The following is a 23215-nucleotide window of genomic DNA, read 5'->3' on the forward strand; positions in this document are numbered from 1 at the left end:
TTAAAACGAGGAGCACCTTTTGTGGAGCATTTTTACTCAAAATTCTATATAAAAAAATGCTAGCTAGCTGATACTGCGCAAATACCGCAGAGCTTCCCCTGACCTCCAACTACATGTGGTAGCTGATGTAAGCCCCTTTTTATTTATGACAATCTTAGTGGTATCTCTTCATCTTCTACCTTCTTTTGACGGTTGTCTCGGATTTTGATTCTCTGCGTTTTGATGAGGTGCAAAATGCAAATTTTACTACACAATCGGCGATGCAAGACCGCTTATTTTGAACCTTGTTAAAGATGCACTAATATCATCCCTGCATCAGTCATTGTAAAAGGAAAATGGTTCGACACAAAAACCACAACAGTGTACACAGCTGAGCTCGAGTATAAAAGCGGGCGCATCCTGATTTCTGTGTCTGAAAGTGCCCACTTCACAGATCTGTGATCTCCCTGGCCAACTACTGTATATATCCCCCCATGGAGGTCTGCTTCCAGACCTCCCGCTTGACATGAGTAAATCAGTTTCTTCGACTGTGCTGATGTTTGTAATGGCGTGGATGCTAAATTTTTAACTGCACCGTCTTGCCCACACTTTGTAACAATGTGTGACTGATTGGATTGCAAAGCGTTCAGGGCCTGAAAGAAGTAACCCAAGGGCTTGATTACAATAAAGTACTAACAAAGTGTGTTACTGAGGTGTAAGTATACTATGTCATTGAAAAGTATGGAGACAAGCAATCGACAAAGTAATAACAGCAATGAAACAAGGAAGGTTTTGACGAAATGGGAATACCAGGAAAACATTAAAATTCACAGGGGAAAATAAGGAGCTTAAAACCAACAACAACTAGCAGCAATATTCAATATGGGAGCGAGACAGAATGCAGCACAGCAAAGACAAAGAACCAATCTGAGATTTTCCTGGCGTAGCCGCACAGTTTAAGACCGGGAGCTGATTAGAAATAGCTTTCAGGCACCTCCTTACTCAATTTCACCCTGCACTACATAGGGGAAACAAAGGAGAAAAAGACAGCAAAGTGATATATATAAAAAAAGAAAAGCCCATTGTCAATGACACGTTTACATTTCTGAATGCATCACAGTAATTATCTTTGTCATGTGGTCTACTACTTGTACAATGCCAATTAATTCATCTTGTCGTGAGGTTTTCTATCCGACATTGTCGCTCCCGAAGCGGCCCCGGCTCAAAGCATATGCCGCTCCGCGACGCGGAACGTTCAAAATGACCACATCCAGAGTTCATCATTCAGGTTTTTATCCAAAATCAATGTCCACTCGTTGCGCGACGCTGACGGCTGAAGTGGAGGCGGACGCGAACGTACTCGACAGCACAAACCCACATGTGTGAACGGTACAAAGTTGTTCTGTGAAATTTTCTAACTGTGTTTAGTTCCTGACAGCTAATTGCTGCCTCTAGCAGTGACGTTGCTTTTAACACCACTGCAGCGGCGGCTACTGTTAGCAGTGGGGTGGAGACATCCATGCCTGCCGGCCAGTAGTTGCCGGCCCTCTCGAGGCACCGAACAAAACTTTAGGATAGATAAAAGTCGGAAACCAGACCAATAACCAGTCTCTGCACTGATGCAAAAACTAAAACTAACTAAAACTGTTTTTGAAAAAACTAAAACTAATAAAAACTAACAAAGACACCTTGAAAATGAATTAATACTAACAAAATTTAAACTTTTTTTTTTTTTTAACTGACAGTTAAATGAGACATGAGACACGTGACTGTAACTCGGGCTGCAACGATGACGGACGAGTTTGAGCTGTTACATAAAACGAACTTTGGTGATTTCCCAGGAGCATGCTCCTGCACAAAATAACTTGAACTGGAAGGAACGGCATTCCTGCGTTCCAGCTGAACAGATGTGTTCTGGGACAGTCAGATTTGTTCAAACAGGGACTGAAACACAACATGGCTTTGACAAAGATGCCGTTTGTCTCTACTGTCATCGGGCGGGGGCACTGGAAAGCTGATTTTCCTGTTTTGCAAGCCAAGAATAAATTGGTCACGTTAAATGTAAAGTCCGCAGTGGAGGCAGCGCCTGTTGTCTCGAGCAGGGTGACTCCTGCTTCTTACGTTTGTTAACCTGATGTTCTGGATGCGTATGTGCCGTTTCTTAGGGATGGTTTTAGGTCTTTGGTAAGTAGTGATCTGCGAATTCCAATTAAAATCCTGAGGAATACAGGAACTCTTGATTCCTATAAGGTGGTTTCTGTGTTGCCATTTTCTTATCAGACCGACACGGACGACAGTATTCTCAACCATGAGATGGGTTGACTGTGCTCCATAAGGTGGTCCTTGAATGCGACCTGGTGCAGGTGGAAGTACAGTGGGTTGCAAAAGTATTCATATCCATGAACAAAAATCAATTTTTTGGCGCAGAACAAAGGAAAAGTGTGTTTCACCCATTTGCCTGAAAGGAAATGGCACAAAGACCAATCTATGAAAAAAGTCAATGTGCGAGTTTTGCATTTCATTTGTTCATGTTTTGTCATGTGCAAAGCAAAAATTAAGCCATGATTACTTACGACATAACGTAGTTAGCATTTTTCTTAGCTATTTGGTGAGTCATGAGGTGCTGCGGTAGGTGATAACTGCCACCCCTCTGGCTCCCCAAATAATGCTTCCTAGAACCACCACTGACTGCATGTTTTACTGATCATGAGCTGATCGAAACACTAGGTAATAATTTAAATCAATGCCATACTCACCAGGATCTTTCCCACTATGATACCAATATGCAATTCATTTATTATAAAGTGAAATGAAAACTATCTTTCTGTTTCGTTCAACATGAGGGTTTCCTATTGTCTGGTCTGAACGCAGGAGTAACTAAACCCATAATAGAGAGTAAATTATACGGAAATGTTTTCAAGATTTTAAAGCAGGTTAAAGACAAATGCTGGAGGCATAAAATGGCACCGACCGGTTACACAAGTGCACTGTTGCTAAGTGGTTGTGCAGGCGAGATGCAAAAAAAAAAAAAAAAAAAAAAAAAATCAAACAGTTGGATCAAAAGACAAAATGTAATTTTTCCTCTGTTTCAGATCACCGTTTTTGTGTATGGGGCCTTATCCACACATAGGAAACCAGTGTGGGTTGTAAACACTCTGGGCTATTCCGGCTTTTCTCTTGTGCCGGTACTATAAGCGTGTGTGTGAGTATGTGGGTGTGTGCAATGATTTTTTATGAGAGAGTTTGTGTTGTCGTGTGGGTGTTTGCCAGAGAGTGAACAGGTCTTTTCTAAAGGAGGGGGAGAATAAGAGATCAGGAGAGTGTTAGTTACAGTAAAACGACACCGTGGCACCACTAACCATTATTTTACATACATTTTTCACTCCTTTCTGGATATGTTATCTTTTTCCTTGTCATTATTGCTACCCTGAATGAATGATTGACCCTGGCGACCAGCGTATCGACCTCAGTTTAATGATGTCCACACTGAAGAGGAGTTAAAGGCTTAATGTTAAATACTGGGGGTCCTTGGTTAACGTATGGCAAATACTGACATCCGACTCCAATTAGAGGTTGCAGATGACATGCAATGAATTAGTGCAACAGTGTGAGAATATGTGACACACAGCACGAGGAGCTGTATTGCAAATGTTTAGTGTAATTAGGACCTTACTAATGCACTAGTGAAGGCTAGTTATAGATTATGCTACAGGAACTAAACAGCATCATAAACTGATGATCCCTGGACACACAAAACAGCATGGGACAGAAGAGTAAACATGAGAAAAAAAATGACATAGGATGCATACGTTCCAAATCTACACGCCCGTGTAGTTGCCAGTGCGTGCTTAACATTTTTCACTGACAAACTCGTTCAAACATATATATTGTTTTTTTTCTTCATTCAGATATTATAAACATCTTTTGCACGATTGATCAAATATAATAAAAAAAAATCACTAATACTCTGCTGAGTAATTAATTGCTTTTACAAGGCAGTAACTGAAATACTAAATGTGATATACTGCAATTACTGTTTGGAGGACGGAATTTGTAATAACTATTTTATTTATTTATTTTTTAAGTAAGATGCCCAACATTGTGTGTAATATGCATATCGCAAAGACATACGATAAATTCATACTTTCTTATGTTTTTTTTCCGACTTTGACCAATCAGATGCAACCTTGAATGTGCATCAGTCAATAGGAGAACAATAATAACCTTAAAAAGTGAGTTATTATTATTATTATGTATTACTAAATTATTACAATTTATCAATAAATAAGATATCAATACATTCCACCTGTTTATTTTGCTTCATGAAAAAAATATTTATTTTATGAGAAAATATAAATGTAATTTCTTTAGGTAAATGTAAAATATCACAGTAATAGCAGTATCTCAATATTCACCACCCATATCCTACATTGCATGTTTTTCCCAATACTATATCGTGCGGCCTAGTTCCAGCATATACAGTAGCTTTATTTTAAACGCACTCTTCATGGGGACATGGCCTGCTTGATGAAAAACTGAGATAGCATGATGCAAAATTAGTTAGTAGGGAAACAGCAAGAGCTTTGGAATTTTGACCCAAGAGATGAAGAGGGGAAATTAGTCTAATAATCAAGGTTATACAGGCAAAATGAATTATAATGGTAGAAAATGAACAAAAGAGTTGACCCACAGGTCATAATTGCAGGAATGAAAATGATGAGAGGTGGTGCATTGGCAATTTGATAAAAGATGGAGGAGAAAAAGTAAGTTACATTAGACAGAAAAACAGTGAAAGAGTGGATTTGAATTACAGCACTGTATGGAGGTATTGAAGGAAGTGCAAAAGCTTTTACAAGCGCCATCAGGGACGCTCCGGATCGGTCCCTCCTTAACAAAGCAGGATGAACAAGTGGGAGAAGAATTGCACTTCAAAGTATTAACTCATCTGAGAGCATTGTGTGTGTCTGAACGTACAGCATACTTGCAGCCTGCTTCATTAGGTGCTGTAGCAATATGATGTAATCACATTCAATCTGTGGACTTGATTGGTACGGAGGCATGCGTTGAACTTGCAAACTTATGCTATGTCACATTAATACATACATACATACATTATCCCAATCTGCTTATCCATAAATGATAAATTGCAAATGCTTGTCACACTGTGCTGGAAGTCTGAAAAACAAACTCACAACTCTGAGAAGGTGAAAATATGCTGATTTAAGGTGGTCAGAATTTGACCAAGAAAATGCTTCGTTGAATTGGCGAGATGGCCAAGGCCGGGCCAAGATGGCTTTCGACGGCCCCCTTTCGCTGCTCCGCTTCCTGCTTGCCAAAGGAGCAAGTAATGCCGTGCTCGTCAGCTGCAGATAGATCCCAAGAGCTATTATAACTTTGCTTTAATACAACCAATGGAACTAAAATGCGTTTGGATGTATTTTCTTGATAAGCCAAGTATATTTTCTCCATCTATACTTTAACCTGAGAAAGAACAATTTCATTGGTTAGAATATACAGTAAACGTCGTAGAACTTGTCCCCAATGGGTACCTATATTGTTTCTTTAATTCAACTAAAAGTGTACTTGAACCACTATGCAGCATATCGTAAAATAACGGTACTGGAAGTTTAAAAATCTTTGGGGTTACTTTCATTTGGATAAAAAATGCGTGTTCACTTGTTTGTTCTGAGCTACATAAAGGTGTGTGTGGGTGCAGTACTGTGCATGAAACATTGTTCTAAAAATTTGGCTCAACTTGCCCTCACGTGACATTTGTCATGTCAGAGTTTCATGTAAGATACTGATAGTAGAATGATATGCTTCAGACTAGGGCATCGCGGTGTTTGATTGGTTAGCATGTCTGCCTCACAGTCCAGTGTTTCCCGCCTTCCTGTTCCGGTTTCCTCCCACATTCCAAGAACACGCATGGTCGGTTGATTGAATGCTCTAAATTGTCTAAAAATTTCATTCTAAAATTAAATTCAGGTAGCGCACAACAACTACTGTTTATAAATGCCGCTGCTGATTCTTCTTTGTTCATAAACAGAATACAGCTCTTAGTTGTCTACTGACACCTACTTGTCAACCCACAGCTGACAAATATTGATGACATTCCCTGCTCTAACAATCTAACCTGGCAAGGAAAAAATGCTAATTCCATTTTGGGGGAAAAAGACAAAGTTCACATTGACCAATTCATGCCGCAATGCAAGCATGGAGCAAATTTTTCATGCTCTGTCTCATTAGGTTATTTGGTCCATTTGGTGCTTGTTATCCGAGTCCCGAGTCTTCGCCAATTAGCTCCCTCCAACCCTTTGTGTCTTGTCCAGATGTTGCTCGTTGTCTCTTCAATTTGTCTGTACTTAGTTCCCTGCTTTCTTTCAGAGCTCATTGATTCATTGTGCTCTGTTCAAGTCACATCAAGTTGCTGTTTGCAGTCCAAGTCGTTTTCCCATGTATGAGTTGAGTTTATTTGATTGTTGTTGTTTTGGAACTCCTGTGTATGATCAACCTTGCTACCTTGTTTTGACTTTTTCTTCCTTTCATACCTAAATAGTAAAACTTTGAATGCACTCCTGCCTCACTTCCCTGCATTTGGGTCCTGCTCCATGTGAATCGCTGACAGAATTCAATGAGAGGGATGATTCTGTGGCTTTGATAAACCAAGGCAGGCCATGCTATGTGATAGTGCCCTCATGTTAATTTTAATTTTGTTTTTTTCCCTATGACTGCAGTTCACTTAGCGATCTAGGAAAATACTCAAGAGGCGGTAGGAAAATACTCAAGAGGCGGTAGAAAAATCTAAGGTTGAAATATATGTACTGTAATTGTTGTCATATTTTATTTCCTTTCTGGCAACAGAATCCTAATCCTCTTTCTTTCTATGTGAAACAAATGTATCCACCGCTTCCCACGTACTTAAACAAGCCAACAGTTGATTTATTGTTGTACTTCATCATGCACCTTCATCTCTACTTGAACACCCCTTTTTACATTAGTTTTTTTTTTCATGTGTGTTTAGCTATGTTGTCTGTAGATGCATTTTTTATTCACCGAATTCTATGTTGTCTGATTAGCATTAAAATTGTAGTTCTGATCTGTCGGTTTACATTGCAGCCTCATTGGTAGATATTGGATTACATTTGGAAGTGGAAGATACTTGATTCTGGGCAGATTTTTTTTTCTCCTCATTTCAACATTCCAGTGTAAATTCAAAATGTTATGAAATAGATCTTGATGTTAACTGATTAAAAAAACATGAACCACCTGTCTCTCTCATAGTCTCTGAATTGTTTTTCTAAATGGGGACATTCTACCATCTATTTTTTATTTTTACTCCAGAAAATGTATGCATTTTTTTCTGATTTGAATTATGCATATGATTTCTTTCATATGGTGATTCATAACACATGACACTCAGTTCCAAATGTAAAAGAGTAACTGTTTACGTCAAAGACTAAGAATATCTTCTGCTAGATAACACATGTACACAGTACCATATTAGCACGGTGAAATTAATTTGTTCAGGCAGTAGCATTTCATTTTAATATTCTAGGAGACGCACATTTTCACACATTCACATGAAAGCTCAACCCGGCTGGCTCAAACACACCGACTCACAACGGTGATATTTCACATACAACAGGGAGCCGAGGCTTTATTAAACCGCTCCTCCTAGCTTGCGCAGATAAAATGCAGCTTTATTAAATGCCGTTCTATTATAGCCGCATTGATATATTTTGAGATGTATTTCAAAGAAATCAATTTCTTCACTCCACATAAAGTTAATCTCCAAGAGCTTAGAGTCTGTATACCAGCCGGTTGTATTGCACATTGTTTATATTGTCAAACAAAATGCTTCAAGAATGTTTTTTCAAAATTTGCCTGCAACAAAGATACATTTTTTAATCCAAATAGTCTAGCTCAATAGTCATGCAGGTAAAATTTTATTTGTCCGATTACCAATTCAAATTCATGCCTGACACAGAGCAAATCACGTGAGACCTCCTGATTTAAGTTTATATTCATTTGGTACATTGAGTCGACTTGAAGCAATTCAATGTATTTGAAGCCTCTTCTATTGTAACTTGTGCTTGCAGCAAAAGATGTTTAATTAATGTTGAATTTGGGTTAAAAATGTTAAGTTGGGGTGTTTTTTTCTTGTTTTAGTTGAAGATTGATGCCCCATCAATGTTGGTGCAACTTTCTGTCAGCATTGAAGTTTGTGATTCATAATTTCGGTTGAATTAAGAGATTTGACAGTGCAATGTTTAGTTTCAACGTAGCAGAACTATATTGCAGCGTTGATTCACTCATATTTTGCTATCAGGGTGGTCTTCCCATGTCAAGTACTAAAAGCCTGCAGTTAGTGCAAAATGGTGGAGCAAGTAAGAAAATGTGATCGTATTACTCCACTACTGGCCAACTTGCGTTGGCCCATTTGAGGTGCGATTTTAAGGTTTTGTAACACACTCATATAACGTCACACAGCTTAGCACCTTCCTATACTATCCACAGGTGTTCGTATCGATGAGTACTCTCTGCGATCTGTTTGTCTGGTCTTCGTCATACACACATATTTACCTTAGCATTGTAATCCAATGTTACACTTTATAATAAGTCATGGGAATTTATCCTTTAATGGCAGCAGCTGTACAGTTTTATTTTTAGGACACACCAACACGTGTGACTGAAATAATTACATTTTGTCATTTAATTTTGTCATTCTGAACTACTATAGGTTACAGTATTTTAAATAGAATTTTATAATTATAATTTTAATGTTTTGTGCAAAATGCTCGCTGATGTGCCTGTCGGAGCTGACCACTGAGGACCCACCCTGCCAATTTATTTTTCTTGTGGATGACGCACTGCAGAAAGGAGGTTTGTGAAGATGATAAAAATGGCGATATTAATTACACAAACAACAACAGAGAGCAAGTCTGAATGCGGAAGGAGTGGAAGAACGCTTGACGTTCTGACAATGTGTCACTGAGCAACTTGAGCTTAAATACTGAGAACCATGAGGCCATGCCCAATCCTATATGACAAAACAAAGGTGACAAGATTTAGGACCATAGCAACTGACAACCGCAAGGGCACAACCCAAAACAAATTCACAGCAGATGTGTTTTGGTGAAAGATGAGAATAGCGGGAGGTCATTCCTAAGAGAAGAACTGGCAGGATAAAAGGCTTAATTCCCTCTGAGTCTCTGCTTAGTCTTTGTTACTGCCAGTAGCATCTTCTCCGCTGACCAGAGGCAACAAGCACGTGCATAGGGATGGAGGAGCTTATTAGGTGGGCTGACACCATTTAAAGATTTGAACTCAAATAAAATGATGAAATGAAAAAGACCTCTAAAAAGTACTGGAAGCCAGTGAAGGCATGCAAGAGTTGTGCAGAGGTGCTCCCTCCACCTTTCAGTTCATCTCAAACTTCATTTAGCTCTTAAGTTGCTCACCCAAATGTTTCATGTTGAAAATCTTCAAATCTTTTAAATATGGGTCTCCGCCACTTTTACACCAATTGCCCAAAGTGTGCAATTTCTGCAGGTGTTGTGAGATGAAGTGAAAAGTGAACAAAAAGGGAGATAACACAGTCCTTTGTAGTGCTCCAACATCACTGACCACAACATCAGACAGGAAAAATCCAAATTTGAAGCATTGTTACATGAAGAGACGACATGCACTCAGTTTGTACTGAATACAAAATACTTTGAATTCTGACACTTTGAAAAAAGTCCCTCAAAGATACTCAGATGTCATGCAGGCAACAAAGGAAACAATATTGCCCTTGGATACACTTTGGAGAGAAAATAACAATGTGTGTTTTGAATTTGAATGGGAGTATATGTGAAATCGGCGAAGTGTTTCCTCTTAGGAATGGAATTTTTTCATTTCCTCTCCAATTCTTGTTTTTCTATTCATTTTCCTTAGTTGTTTTTCCCGTATATAATCACATAAAGGTCCCTCACCTGGCTGCTGGAGACCAATGTAGGGACCCGATGAATATAAAGGAAAGCAAAATACAAAATGGATGACAGAGCAAAGTGAGCTGAAAGCTAAAACAGCAAGTTGTCCTGCTGGGCAGCTGATCTTGCAATGGATAGAAAAAAAAATCCAGAAGGGTGATAGTAGATGAAAGTCTGTAGAGGAAAGTCAAATTAATTTAGGTAGAAAGAGGTGTCATGATTTGTATTTGTTATTTTTGGTTTAGTATTTGGTTTCATGTTTTGGCCTTGTTCCTGTGTTTTGTCTCGTCTTGTCTATTGTGTCCACCTGTGTTCGTTTACCCAAGCCCTTGTGTTAACCAATCCGGTCCTTCCAACCCTCCGTGTCTTGTCCAGGTGCTCCTCGTTGTCTCGTCAATTTGTGTGTATTTAGTTCCCTGGTTGCGTTCAGTTCTTGTTGGTTCATTGTCATTTTCACTGTCATTGTCCCTGTCGCTTGTCCCTGTCGTTGGTTTCCTGCCGTTGTCCAGTTTTTCCAAGTCCCTCGTTTGCCTTTTGTTTTCTGTAGTGATGGGTAGATGAGGCATCCTGTATCGTTTCGACACAGTGACACAATGTATTGACACTGTGTTGCTGAATACTGACACCTGGTGGACTTGCAGGAAACATTTGACAGGGTCACCTGACACTGATCTGTCAAACTAATTTTATCCAATTCCATTGATTAGCGACGTGAAGTTTTTATATATCCTATTTCGTATTACTTTCCATCGCAGTAATTATTCTCTCATTTATCTAATTTATATATTTAACTGAATTATTGTTGTATTGCACTGGAGAGGGGAGCTCTCGAATCTCATTGCACACTTGAGTACAATGACAAAGGGATTTCTGATTCTGATTAGGCATTTGCTTTCACATTATTTTTACATACACGCAATTTCATAAAAAAAATCTTTGATATTCGAGACGCAGTTGATAAATTAAGAGAACATCTGTCTGAATGCCCAAGTAAAAGTGTTGTGAATGACAATGGACTCATTGTAATTAAAGATTTTTATTTAAAAAAATTAGTTTCTCCTCGTTTTGTTATTCAGTCTATTTCTTTTTTTGAGGCAATTTCCCCCGCCTTTGAGAAAATCCTCTCACAAGGCACTGAAGAGGCCGGTGTGCACAACGCCTCTGTGGCTAATATAAATAGGTGAGGGAACGTTGCCTCCATGGACTTCCAGTATAAGAGCGGGTCTTCTGTACGTGCAACGTGTCCAGCTCACATATAGCGCTGCACGTCTGAGTGCGCATCAACAGTGACGTCTTCCATCTTGCGGATATTTAACGCAAAGTAACGCGGCAATAACTCGATGCTTGTTTTGAGCGTCCATCCTGTTGACAGATGCGCTTCCTTATGAACACAGTTTGGCGCGCGACCGCTGTGTCGACACGATTCCGGTAGTGGTCACGTGACTTTCTTAAAGCGGTTCGCGCACCGACACGGGGTTTGCCCTGGAAACTCGGCGCGCGCATCGATGCCTCAGTGTCGCTGGACCCATCACTATTTTCTGTTATTAAATGCCCTTTAAGTTACCCTTGCCTGGCTTCCCTGCGTTTGGGTCCTCACCTACCTCAACCCGGACCGTGACAAGAGGAAAAGAAGCAATGTTTGAAAAGGGGGTGTCAAGATGGATAACTGTTAAATCCACAGTTTATGATGACCCTAAATGACGATGTATCCCTATCTACCAAAAAAGAGTTCTTAAAATAGTAATCTACATTTCACTGCTCGAGTAAGTGATTTCGAACCGTAACCAAATTTTCTGGATAAAACAATTTTAATAAGTTTCATATCGGTCCATTCGATGTTTTTTTTTTTTTTTTTGGGTGTCTCTAAGCCACTGTAGTTTCCTCTGCATTTCCGCTTTCTTCTATGAGTGCACTGTCCGAAACAACAATAATGGCGATTCTGCTGCGTTTGCTCAGACAACTAAGCATTTAGTTAATAAATCGGCCAAAATTACGTCTGTAGTGTGGAAATGAGACAGACACAAACGGACCAAAACAATCCCCAGTGCAAAGTGTGTTTGAAATCTGTTGCAGTGAAAGATTCAAACACACGCAACTTGTTTGTACAACAGCTGGAGTTGTAACAAAGCGCTTTTCATGTGTTGTAATCAGTTAAATTCACTGGCATTTTTACGTTCAAAGAAAGAAAAATAAGTTGAAACAAAAGACATTCAAAATACTTTATTTTTCATTATTTGTATTTTGCAAAAAAAAAAAAATTAATATTGGCAAGAAGGTAAGCCATGTACATGAGTGATGACATGACACGGGACATGCAACAACTTCTCGAGGCTGGTGATGGGATGTTTAAAGTTGAGGCTTCAAAGCATGTACCAAGTAGTTGCCCAATTAAGCCCTGCTTCTTCTATGCTTGTATTGCTTGCTGATAACCGTGTACCGAGTGTCCTTTGGAAAATGAAATCTCACATAAAAATGGGAAACCAATCTAAATTAGTCTTGCATGTGGTTTTTCCAAATTAAACTGTGGAGCTCCCTAGGTTGAGGTGATATTTTTTTTCACTTTGCCTGTGGGGCAGTTTGTAGAACTTATGATTGGTGTGAGTCATCATTAGGCACTTTCACACTGACCTGCCGTTCACCACAGTTGAGCCAGTTATGAAGTACATAAGAGCCAGAATTTATAAATTGTACTTGTCCCTTTTACACAAAATTGACTGGAGCAGACGATTACCAATATTGCTACTCTCCTTGTAAGAGAACAGCAAGTTGTGCAAAAAAAAAAAAAAAAGGGATGTTTTCAATCAAAGATTTATAAAAGGTCTAATTAAGCTCACCGGAAAATTGAATTTCCCGAACATAATGTTTGTGGTGTGTTTTTTTTTTTTTCAGTAACTTTGAAGGAAGGTTACCATCCACATAGTCAGAGCCTTTGAAAAAGTGCACTGCATCCACAATAATTATGCCATTCGCAGTGATTGATGACTGTGACACTGAGTCTTTGTAACATTTAAAAGTAATTGTATTACTTTATGTACAAATTGTTGCGATGTGGAAAAAAAAAGGTGTCCCTCAATATCTGATTGCAGCGTGGATCAGTGAACTCAGGCCCACTGGTAAGCTGTTCACAATGAGTAACAATGAACGAAGATTGAAAACTATTCAGTGAGGATTTTTAAAGAAATTCTGTGCATTGTTCCTGTCATATTGTATTCCAGTTGGTGCAGTTTTACATCAAACAGACACATTCTTCAGTACTGGGCTTTAGCCTGATTTATCTTAAATAAAATACAGTAAGCAGCAAATTGCGAACAGTGGTTAGTACTTCTGCCCCACAGTTCTGAGGTTTTGAATTTGAATCCCAGCAAACATGGAATAATGACTACTATAATTCCTCGTTCCTTGCCGTTAATGGGACCCGGAACAACCTGCGTAAAGCGAAAAACTGCAAAGCAGAGGTTCACATGTTATTATTATTATGATTATTATTACTAGTTTTATTTCAAATGTATATTTTGGGGGGATTTATGCCTCCATTATGCCATTGCAACCCACCATTCCCTGACATGGTTTCCAACCATCAATGAGAAGGTCCTTCGTATAGAAAAAAAGTCTTGAAGAGTGTAACTCATTGGGAGTCTTTTTTTTTGTTTTACTCACCAAATTTATTTTTAAAAATGCAAAATGAAGAAGAAATACCAATTTGCTGGCTGTGAAAGGGATGATAAGACCGATAGGAGACAATTACGACAGAACATTGGCTAATAACTATGGTACGTCATAGTTTGATTCGTTAATCATGATAGTTTCAGTCTAAGTATATTGTTTGTAAAAATTTCAAAGGTGTCTGGCCTTTATCCATCCAACTTCAACAAGGATAGAGAATTACAGCACAGAAAATCCAATTGTCATATGAGGGGCAAAATGCAGGGCCAGAAGAGCGATGGCACTACACTACAGCGGAGCGTACTCAGTGTTGTCAACTTAATGACTTGGTCATTATATTTAGTAACTTTTCACAACTACCCAGCTGCTATTTTTTTTAATTGTATTGGAACACATTTAGGGACTTTTTATGGTGTTATCGGAGACTGAGCCTTCCTCCAGACAAGTTTTTCCCTCCTCTGCATCCAGACTGCAAATTAATTGTGCTTGCATGCCACTGCTGGCAGAGAACACTCTGATTTTCTTGTCGCCTTGGTCAGTTTAACGCTTTCTAATGTCGGCTTACGCTCTTTATATTCACAGTATATATTTTTTAATGATTATTTTTATTGACTTTACCCATAATACTTTGGATTTTGATTGAGCAGAGAGCTCAATAAGTAAGTTAATATTGCAGAAAAGCCATACAAAAACATAATAACTTATTTTATAATCAGCAACGTTGCTGTTTGATTTATCTCTTATTTAGACAGACATTTTTTTTCTTAATTATATATTTATTTTTCAACACCACCAAATTGTAAATATTTTACATCTGGGTTAATTTCCTTCGAAGCACAATCAAAATAGATAACATTTAGTGTAGTGCCTCAGCATTGGAGCATTGTCTGTGTAATTTTGTTGGGAATTTTTTTTATGCAGTGCAAGGAGGCAGTTAGAGGATAGTCCAGACTGCTGATGTCAACACAGCGATGAAATAAAGTTGGTTTTGTGGGTGCGTGGTGGGCTGGTGATGGCAAAATACCAGACCTTGCTGATACTGACGATAAGACTCTGATCTCATCAGCATCAAGAATACGCCAAATGCCAACTGACAGTCTCCGAGACCAGCAGCATATATCTTTTCATTTATCCTCAAAAAATAACCAGCACACATTTAAAATTTCCAAAATAAGACCAATCCATGTTCAAAGAAACATTCTTTTAGACATTTCTATATTTAATATTAACCCTATAACTCATTTTTGAATTTTCTAATCTCGCATCATAAATTTGAGATGAGAGTCCCTGTTATCAAGCACTTGGTCTTCTATCAGCAAGTTGCTACACAAAGCCGTGCCCTTGATTGACAGCTACCTATTTACTCTATTATCACTCTGAAATATAGCTACCTTTTTTTTCAATATAAATGTGTGGACTCTTGTAGTTGTACTGTAGTTCTGTTCTGTACTATTTCTCCACTAATTATTATCTGTCCAGCTCACATACTTGACCCATTGAGCTTTTCTGTCTTTATTTTTGTTTCCTTATTTTCCCCATTAATTCTGTGACCCTTGGTTGTATATTTCAAACATATTTTCATGATCCTCCTCAAATTGCGTTTTGAACGTTTTGCTTCCTCAGGTTTTCTAGAGACAAAGACAGCATCGTACTTTTCAAGGAATATTGCAAAGGTGTGTTTTGAAAGTAGACTCATACAGAGAATCATATCCTCTATATCAGTCGTTTTCAAACCCCAGCAAGTACAGCCTAAAAAAATACTGAGTGCTAAAATACAGCAGCGTCATATGTCAGTTTATGAAAATAATACTATTGCATGTCGGCGATGGACACCTCCCTCCATCTATCCATCCATCCATTATCCGAGCCACCTATCCGAATGAGGGTCGCATGTTGGAGCATATCCCAGCCCAGCCATCTTTGGGCAGCAGGCGGGGTACAACCGGTATTGGTTGCCAGCCAATCATATGGCACATATAGACAAACTACCATTCACACTCACAATCACATCTACGGACAATTTGTCGTGTTCAATACACATCCTACCGTGCATGTCTTTGGAATAAAATATAAAACAGTGTGAGACGATTTCCTCTTAAGGGATTCTAATGATTATAAAAAGAATATTTAAAAAAATAGAATGAATGATATCAAACTTTCTACCAGAAAAAACTCTATTCACTCACGGCCAAACTTTAAGCTTAGGAACTCCAGGACAACATCTAGTATTGATGCCCCCGTAGGTAGCAATTGTCATGCATTGCTGAGATGAAAAATGACACTAGACATTGAATCGGTGAACTTGAACTGGACTGCTCTGTTTCTTGATCAGATAAAGAAATTAGGTTGATGAACAAAAACATATCCAGAAGCAACGACACTGGACTAACTACAAAAAAACTGAAGACAGTGACCTGCCTCAGAGTACAGCTGTGAGGGGGAAACTCAATGAGGACATCTTGTGCAAATCTTGCAAATGCATGTGTCTGGTCGGGTAAAATATTTAATAAATTATTTCTTACTTTGAAAAAAGGGCTGGCACGAGTCAGGAAATGAGACAGTTGGGGAAAATTATATTGTGGTTCTGTTGTAAATGTTTTTTATTGAACCAATGAATGAAAGGGAAAAACAACAAAGACATCTTCCAATGATTGTTGTGAAAAGTATGAATACTCTGCTTGTTCACATATTCTTCTGCGGTCGCCTCAGGCATTGAAAAAAAAAGCTGCATACTGATGAGTTGCCCTGCTTTAGATCTGCATAAACGCTGCCTTAAGGTTAAAAAAATAAATAAATGCCTGTCTCTAGACCAAAAATTCCCATGAAGTGCAACATTATTAATACATGCTTGTAATCAGAAAAGACAACAAAGATACTTTAGCAGTTTATTACAAAGGTGGGTTTGGATTCCAAAAATTCTGCCAATTTTTAACAGTGGCTCTTAAAATTTAGTCAAAAACTTAATCCCTGAGATTGTCCCAACACAGAACTTGACCTCAAAACCCTTTGGTCCAAAGTCGGGTAGACAGCTGCAATGACTAATCAGTCATCCTTTTATGTCAGGCTTTTAAATGAGTGTTTTTAAGGCAATCTCCAAGCAATCATGAATTTTGTTGATGGCTCTCCCAAAATGCTGTTGAAAATTTCAGCTGTCCGAATGTTCATGCCACATGGACACACATTCAGATAGGTACAGATACTACAGTACTGTAGAATCATTCTACAGTACTTCTACTAGAATGTGATGACGGCAAACAATAGTAAACAAAAATAATACTTGCACCTCACATGCATATATTTTGGTATCATAAGCATGAGGCCGTAATACAAATACATATATATATATATATATATATATATATATATATATATATATATATATATACACTCTCTGTAGTATCAACCAAATTTGGTCAGTATCAAAAATAGTATGGACCCTGATCCCTGGGGGAGATAAATTACTACTAGTTAACGTATGGCGCTAGTAGTACATGAAGTGTTTGCGTCAACTTGTGCAGAAACATAGAAGTTTAAACCATGATTCCTTCGACTCTGTAGTAGACGTGCGGACCACTATTCCGCCATGCTTTGCACGAATGCAAATGTTTCCCTCATTAAGACATAAAAAAGCTGAAAGCTAATGGTCCTCTGTCATTATGTGACAAGTGTCTTTTTCTGTTTGGATCTTCTCTGACTGCTTGGGTTCCAAGGACCAGATCCAAAGTGTTTTCTGCATCGTTGAGTACTTCGGCTGTCTGTGTGCCTCTGTCGAGTAACAGCCTGACACTAGGGTGAAGAAACGGGCAGGAAGTATTGCCAGTGACCCTTTACATGTATTTAGCCATCTGTTCAAGAGCTGTCAGATTTGAAAGGACAGCCGGAATCATCTGTACAGGCTATCACTCACTGAAGGGTCCATAGAGTCGCCGCAAATAACTAGTCTAAAACTTTGTTACTTATTTCATGCTTTTCAACGTGCATGATCTCTGTGAGCGATTCATTTCCTGCTTGTCATTCTTTGCAGTTTTATGCTCTCTTCTTCCTAGACACAACACAATGAATTTTGATAACGCTTTTTTCTGTATCTGGTGCATGGACTTCTGACTTCCCTGTCTAAAAAGTCCTGTTATGTTAAAGACTTGCAGCATAGCCACTGATAATAGGGCATTGTTTTAAAAAGGCATAAAGATGGTGTCTGCTTATCTGAAAAGATCTGACAAGCCATTACAAGACATGGCTACATCTTACGATAGAGTGAATGAATTACCAACCCCTATTGTCAGTCATTTAGTTGGTTTATGTGATCATTGCTTCTAAGTTATGAACTTGATATTACTGATATGACTGTGAAATACGAAGCAGGCCTCAAATTGCAACTGCTCTAAAAACATTAGAGTCACAAATTACTTTGCAGTTTTGGACCAACTTTAACTGCATTAGAAAATCAATGGCGTGAGTGTTTATTTGATGAGTCAAGCCTCTCCTTGGTCTCATTTCCGGAAGCGGATTGACAAGACAAATTTTGTATGAGTTGTTTGTAGCCTCATCGTAAAATTCTCTGCTGAGAGTGACTTAATCCGGTGCCAAAACCACAAGGCTTTCGTTTTAGTCTGGAAGGAAGATAATCTGTGCTTGGAGCAAATGGCCTCATCCATGAGACACACAAGATGCTCATTGGGATTGTGGGGAGTGTAAGTATGTAAATATATTTTGTTGGGTTTGTCCTTATGTACTGTAGCAAAACATAATTGTTCCCATGCAAGTAGACAACAGCAAGAACACATCTGTGCCATTAATCCAATTAAGACAAAAGTCATCTGATGAGCCTGTCCATCATGCAGTAATCAGATTTTAAAATTTCACTCAATTTTATTTGTGAATTAACTTACCTTGAAAGGCGAATTCTGGCCAATTTTATGCATGTCACATGAATAACATCATAATGTTGAACGGTTACCCAGTCTGTGTATGCTATTCAGTAACAATTCTCACCAAGGGCAGCCCATAAACCATTATTTGTGTCACATTTAAATCATCGCATATCGCTCCAGCAAGAAGCTGGTCTTATTTAACAATCATTATCGTACAACCAGATTTATTTAAGGTATGTACAAATTAATAATAAAGATAATTAAGATGATTGTACATTCAACTTTGGAAACCATAATAAGTAAGTGTGTAATAATGAGGCAATGCTTCTGACGTGACCGTCTTTCAAAGTATTACCAGTTTTGTCTAATATTTTCAGATTATGGTTATTATATTTTGCGTCCACAAAAATTTGGGTGACAATCTGTCATGTTTTTTGTTCAATAACTGACGGAAAGTTGCCACTCCATGGGGCAAATATGTCGGGTCAATTGCCTGTTGTAATGTCTATAGTCTTGACCAGACCTGCTGTACATTAAACACTTCCAACTTCTCTCTCGTCATGACTCTTTGTAACCAAAAGGGGGCAGCACCGTGGCACTTTTCAAACTAAAAACCCACGTATTGCTCTTTCTTACACTCTCATTTCCCTTCATTTGCTCTGTGGCTTTTGGCGACAGAATTATTAAGATTGATCATTTTTTGACGAATGAGAACGAGAAGGAAAATGTCTCGTCTCTGTGTTGTGAGTGGATTCGACTGTGGTCGTTTGTGGTGCTGAAAAGAACAGCGCCTTTCACGTGGGATGGGGATGTCCCATCTCTCCACAACGCAACAATCAGATCAGATCGGATGGAGTGCATAAAATATATGGAATGCCAACTTGTTCACTTATTAAAGTTAGTCTGGATCTGAACCGCCCACTAGACCTGAGGGGGAGTATAGGAGGAGGTGGATGAGGAGGTTGAAGACGACGAGGAGGAGGAGGAGGCGCATTCCTCCACCGAGAAAAGTAGAGTTGATGTGTAGTAGCCCCCTTTCTCATATCTGGTACGTTGTGGTGGAAAGCGAAGACAACAACCCTCTCTCTTAACCTCTCATCCTCTTCCTCCCTTATCCTCCCTCGTTGAGAGAAGAAAGCAAAAGAAGTGACTCGAGGCATCTAACCGTTTTTTCCCCTTGCAGGAGGTTATTTAAAAGACATCTTCAAACGCATAATGCAGTGAAGAGCAGAAGACTTTATTTCTTTTTTATTTTTTTTAAAGCTTTTCTCCGTGGATTTAGGAAGAAAAGTACATGTTTTAAAAAAGCCGACAGCCCGTCTTGGGCAATAGAACTTGAGGGTTGTCATGGTAGAACGTATTTTTGGAATGTTCGGAGCGATATCAGCGTGCACCTTTGCGTGAAGCACACTTTTTCCCTGGAACTGCATTTTTACATGTTTGGAATATAACGGAGGAAAGTGACGACGACACTCACAACACGTTGCTGTTTATTAACACTCAATTATCCTGTAAAATAGACTTAACTGGGCAAGTGAGGACATTGTGATAAAGATTACGTATTGAGAGTGATGGGCACAAAATCCTATCTTGCCAAAATTGCAAGTGTCAGCGCTACGTCTGATTATTCATTATTATTTTTTTCGTGTAAAATTCCGACACTCTATGCATTTTGGATGCGGAAAAGTGCACCGACTGCTCCAGAGTAATGCGCGAAAACAGAAGGACCGACCGGTGCTAGTGTCATATTCAAGAGAAGAGTGCAGAAAAGGGAGAGGCTTTATTAATACATTTTTTGAATCCAGAAAGTTCGGTCAGAGCTTGGTAGGGTCGTTTTTGGCTGAGGGGGACAAGAGGACTCGACCTACTGGAGGGGAAACGTTTGGCTGCAGCGGGGAAAAGAGAGGAGAGTGGTTGGATTATTCAAAAACTGTAACTAACCCAGGTCAAGATCCTGTCATTGGCATCGAGACTGAGCTTGTAGCTTTCGCATAGCAGGTAAGAGGCCATCACGTTTGTGTTTTACGCGTGGCTCACATGTGGGCTACTTGACAAGTTGTGTGTGCAAGTACGTGCCACGTGTGTGTGTGCGCGCCCGTCTGTGCACGAGTGATAACGAGCGATAAAGTGAGCATACGTGACATAGACTCTTTGCATGTTCGTGCATGTGTGTGCATTAAGGGAAAACCAATATAATACAATACAACTTTATTTATATAGTGCATTTCCAACAAAACAGGGATGTCGTAGTTAAGACTGATTAAAAAAGATGTAGTATTCTGTTACTTCCTCGTGACAATGTTGCAGCTGTGCTCCCCTAAAGCCATGCTAGCGCTGAGCACTCACTGAAAGGGCGACAAGAGGTCTTAATACTAGGCACATATTAAAGAGATCACATTGCTCTGGTTTCATTGACACTATTAGATATTGTGCATGAGGACAAGATCAGGGTGTTGAACAGTGGGGGAAAATGGAAAGTCACTCAGGGGGGCCACTGTGAAGCCCCCCCATCCACCCACAACAAACCTAGGCAGGGGGGCCCTTCATGATGATCAATTATCGGGGCCCAGATTTAGGTGTGATGCTCCTGAAAAAGATGAATACTGGCGTGTTTACCAGCACGATGCTGCATTGCATCACAGTGAGAGCTGTTCTTAATATTTTGCCCGTCATGTAGCTACATTACATACCAACAGATCCCGAACACCTCTCAGTATGATGCAGTGCAGTGTTGTACAAACTGCTACGGCAATAGAAGTCTCTGACCGTAGCCTACAAATCAAACCGTTATTTAATATGATACTCCTCTTTTGTTGGACCTTATTGGAGGATTCATGTGTACCTGATACTGTGGATGTTAATGATATAGTCTAACACATACAGTACGTTCTTGTTCATTGTACATTTACGGACACCTAAAAACATGCATTCCATTACGTTGCTGAAAAACAACAACAAAACAGCCTGCGTGTGCTGTTTTCTATTCAGTCAACCAGCAGTGAGGACATGGCAGCTTTTTGGGGATCCACTGTATAATTTTGCCATTTGTTCAAGTCTCCCAAATACAGACGCTGTTTGTCTGAGTGCTTTACAGCCCAGCAGGTGTTTTCTCTTCCTCCTCCCCACTCACTCCCTGTCCTCTTCTCTATATGAGCATTAGAGAGAGTTTCTGTTCCGAGAACAGAAGGAGTGTGTTGGTCATGCAATGGCGTGTATGCATGTTGAGTGTATGTAAGAGCAGAGAGGAAGACAGATGTGTGTTGTACAGTCATGTGACACTGCCACATCTACCCACACAAGGGTGGAATTCATAGGGTTTAACAATTATGGCTCTTAAGCAGCAAGGTGCAGTCAATTGTCAGCATGCTAGTGCACTGGGAGGCTACAAGATGTGTGTGTATGTGGGTGTGTGAAATCTATCTATCTATCTATCTAAGCATTTGAAGCCACCTGCCTAGTGATCGTTTACATGTCTGAAAAGTTTAAATAACCTCTGAGGTTTAGTACATTGTTTTTCTTAAAATTTGATTGAAGTTAAAAATTGTGGGAAACCAAAAAAAAAGAAGAAATGAAGAGGATGTTATGGATTAAAGATGTAGAGATTGTGGAGGTGCACATTACAAAAAGGCAGATCAAGGGCAGAGAGTAGCTAGCAAAGTGAGATGGAGATATGAACACGGAGGAAGTTTCACAAAAGAATGTAGAATGGAAAAAATAAGATGACGGAAGATACATTTGAAGACTGGAGGAGGAGGGCAATGAAAAGCACCGCAGTGGCCGGAAAGGGTCAGCAAGGCTAAATGCTGGATGAAGAAAGTGCTACAGGTTACAAGTATTTTGACTCCACCATTATTGAGTGGAGGTATCTCAAGTAAATGATTGAAGCCTGAAAACATGATAAATGCACATAACCTTCCTGCTGAACCATCTTTCAAAAGTGTCATTTTTTTAGTTAGTTTACCCTTTTAAAATACGAAAAAGAATACATAAATGATTATATAGAAGTAAGCAACTGTTGTCCCTCTCTTTATTACAGTTCACTTTTTGCGGCTTCACTGCATTCTGGATTTTTTTTTTATTATTATCAGAAGTAAAATGTGCATTGTTTTACATCCCATGATTTGCAGTGGTAATTATCCAAAAGAAAAGTGTGCATAAAATATAGAGAAATGTCCAAAGTTTACGATCATTTTAAACATAATAAAATAAGCGGTTATGCAATATGTATATTACAAAGTACAACTGGCGTCTGTTACAAAAATGCAAATCTACAGTCAAGTACACATCATTAAAAACAAAAATAATAATATTTGCACCTCACATACATGTATTTTGGATTACTGTCGACTTCATATTCCATTTAGAATCTATAAATTGTTGGAAATTGTTATTGTTATTTACTGTACTGTTGATCTCCAAGGTACATTATTGAAATCGTATTTAATGTCAAATAATTTTTCATTTAGTAAGGGTGCTTTTTTTTAACGTTACGTATTTGTGTTGTTTGTGCAAGTGTACACCTTTTGACTATTTCGATGTGGTTATGATGCTTATATGAATTCCGTTGTGCTTTTTCAACTATGTAGTTCAAATCAATCAAGTTATTCTGCAGCAGTTTGTTTATAGCTTGATATGATAAATATATTTCACTTGTTGACATTATATTCCATAAGAGCAATGCATACATTTTTGCTATGTACTAACTTCGTGCACGAGTGTCTCAGAAATTTC

The 23215-nt window shown here is 38.9% G+C and overlaps 1 protein-coding gene across 3 annotated transcripts in view; it reads left to right on the forward strand.

Moving 5' to 3' along the window:
* The first annotated feature begins 19478 nt into the window (after window positions 1-19478).
* The window catches only part of il1rapl2 (interleukin 1 receptor accessory protein-like 2), a 298580-nt gene continuing 294843 nt past the window's right edge, over window positions 19479-23215 (forward strand). For all 3 annotated transcript variants that reach the window (XM_088294330.1, XM_088294331.1, XM_088294335.1), the window contains exon 1: window positions 19479-20482. The gene's annotated coding sequence lies outside the window, so the exon portion shown is untranslated. The remainder of the gene's footprint in view (window positions 20483-23215) is intronic.

The sequence above is a fragment of the Idiotropiscis lumnitzeri genome, chromosome 4 (genome assembly GCF_059441095.1).
Source record: "Idiotropiscis lumnitzeri isolate Australia: NSW breed Sydney's pygmy pipehorse chromosome 4, RoL_Ilum_1.0, whole genome shotgun sequence".
In the NCBI taxonomy this organism is placed as follows: domain Eukaryota; kingdom Metazoa; phylum Chordata; class Actinopteri; order Syngnathiformes; family Syngnathidae; genus Idiotropiscis; species Idiotropiscis lumnitzeri.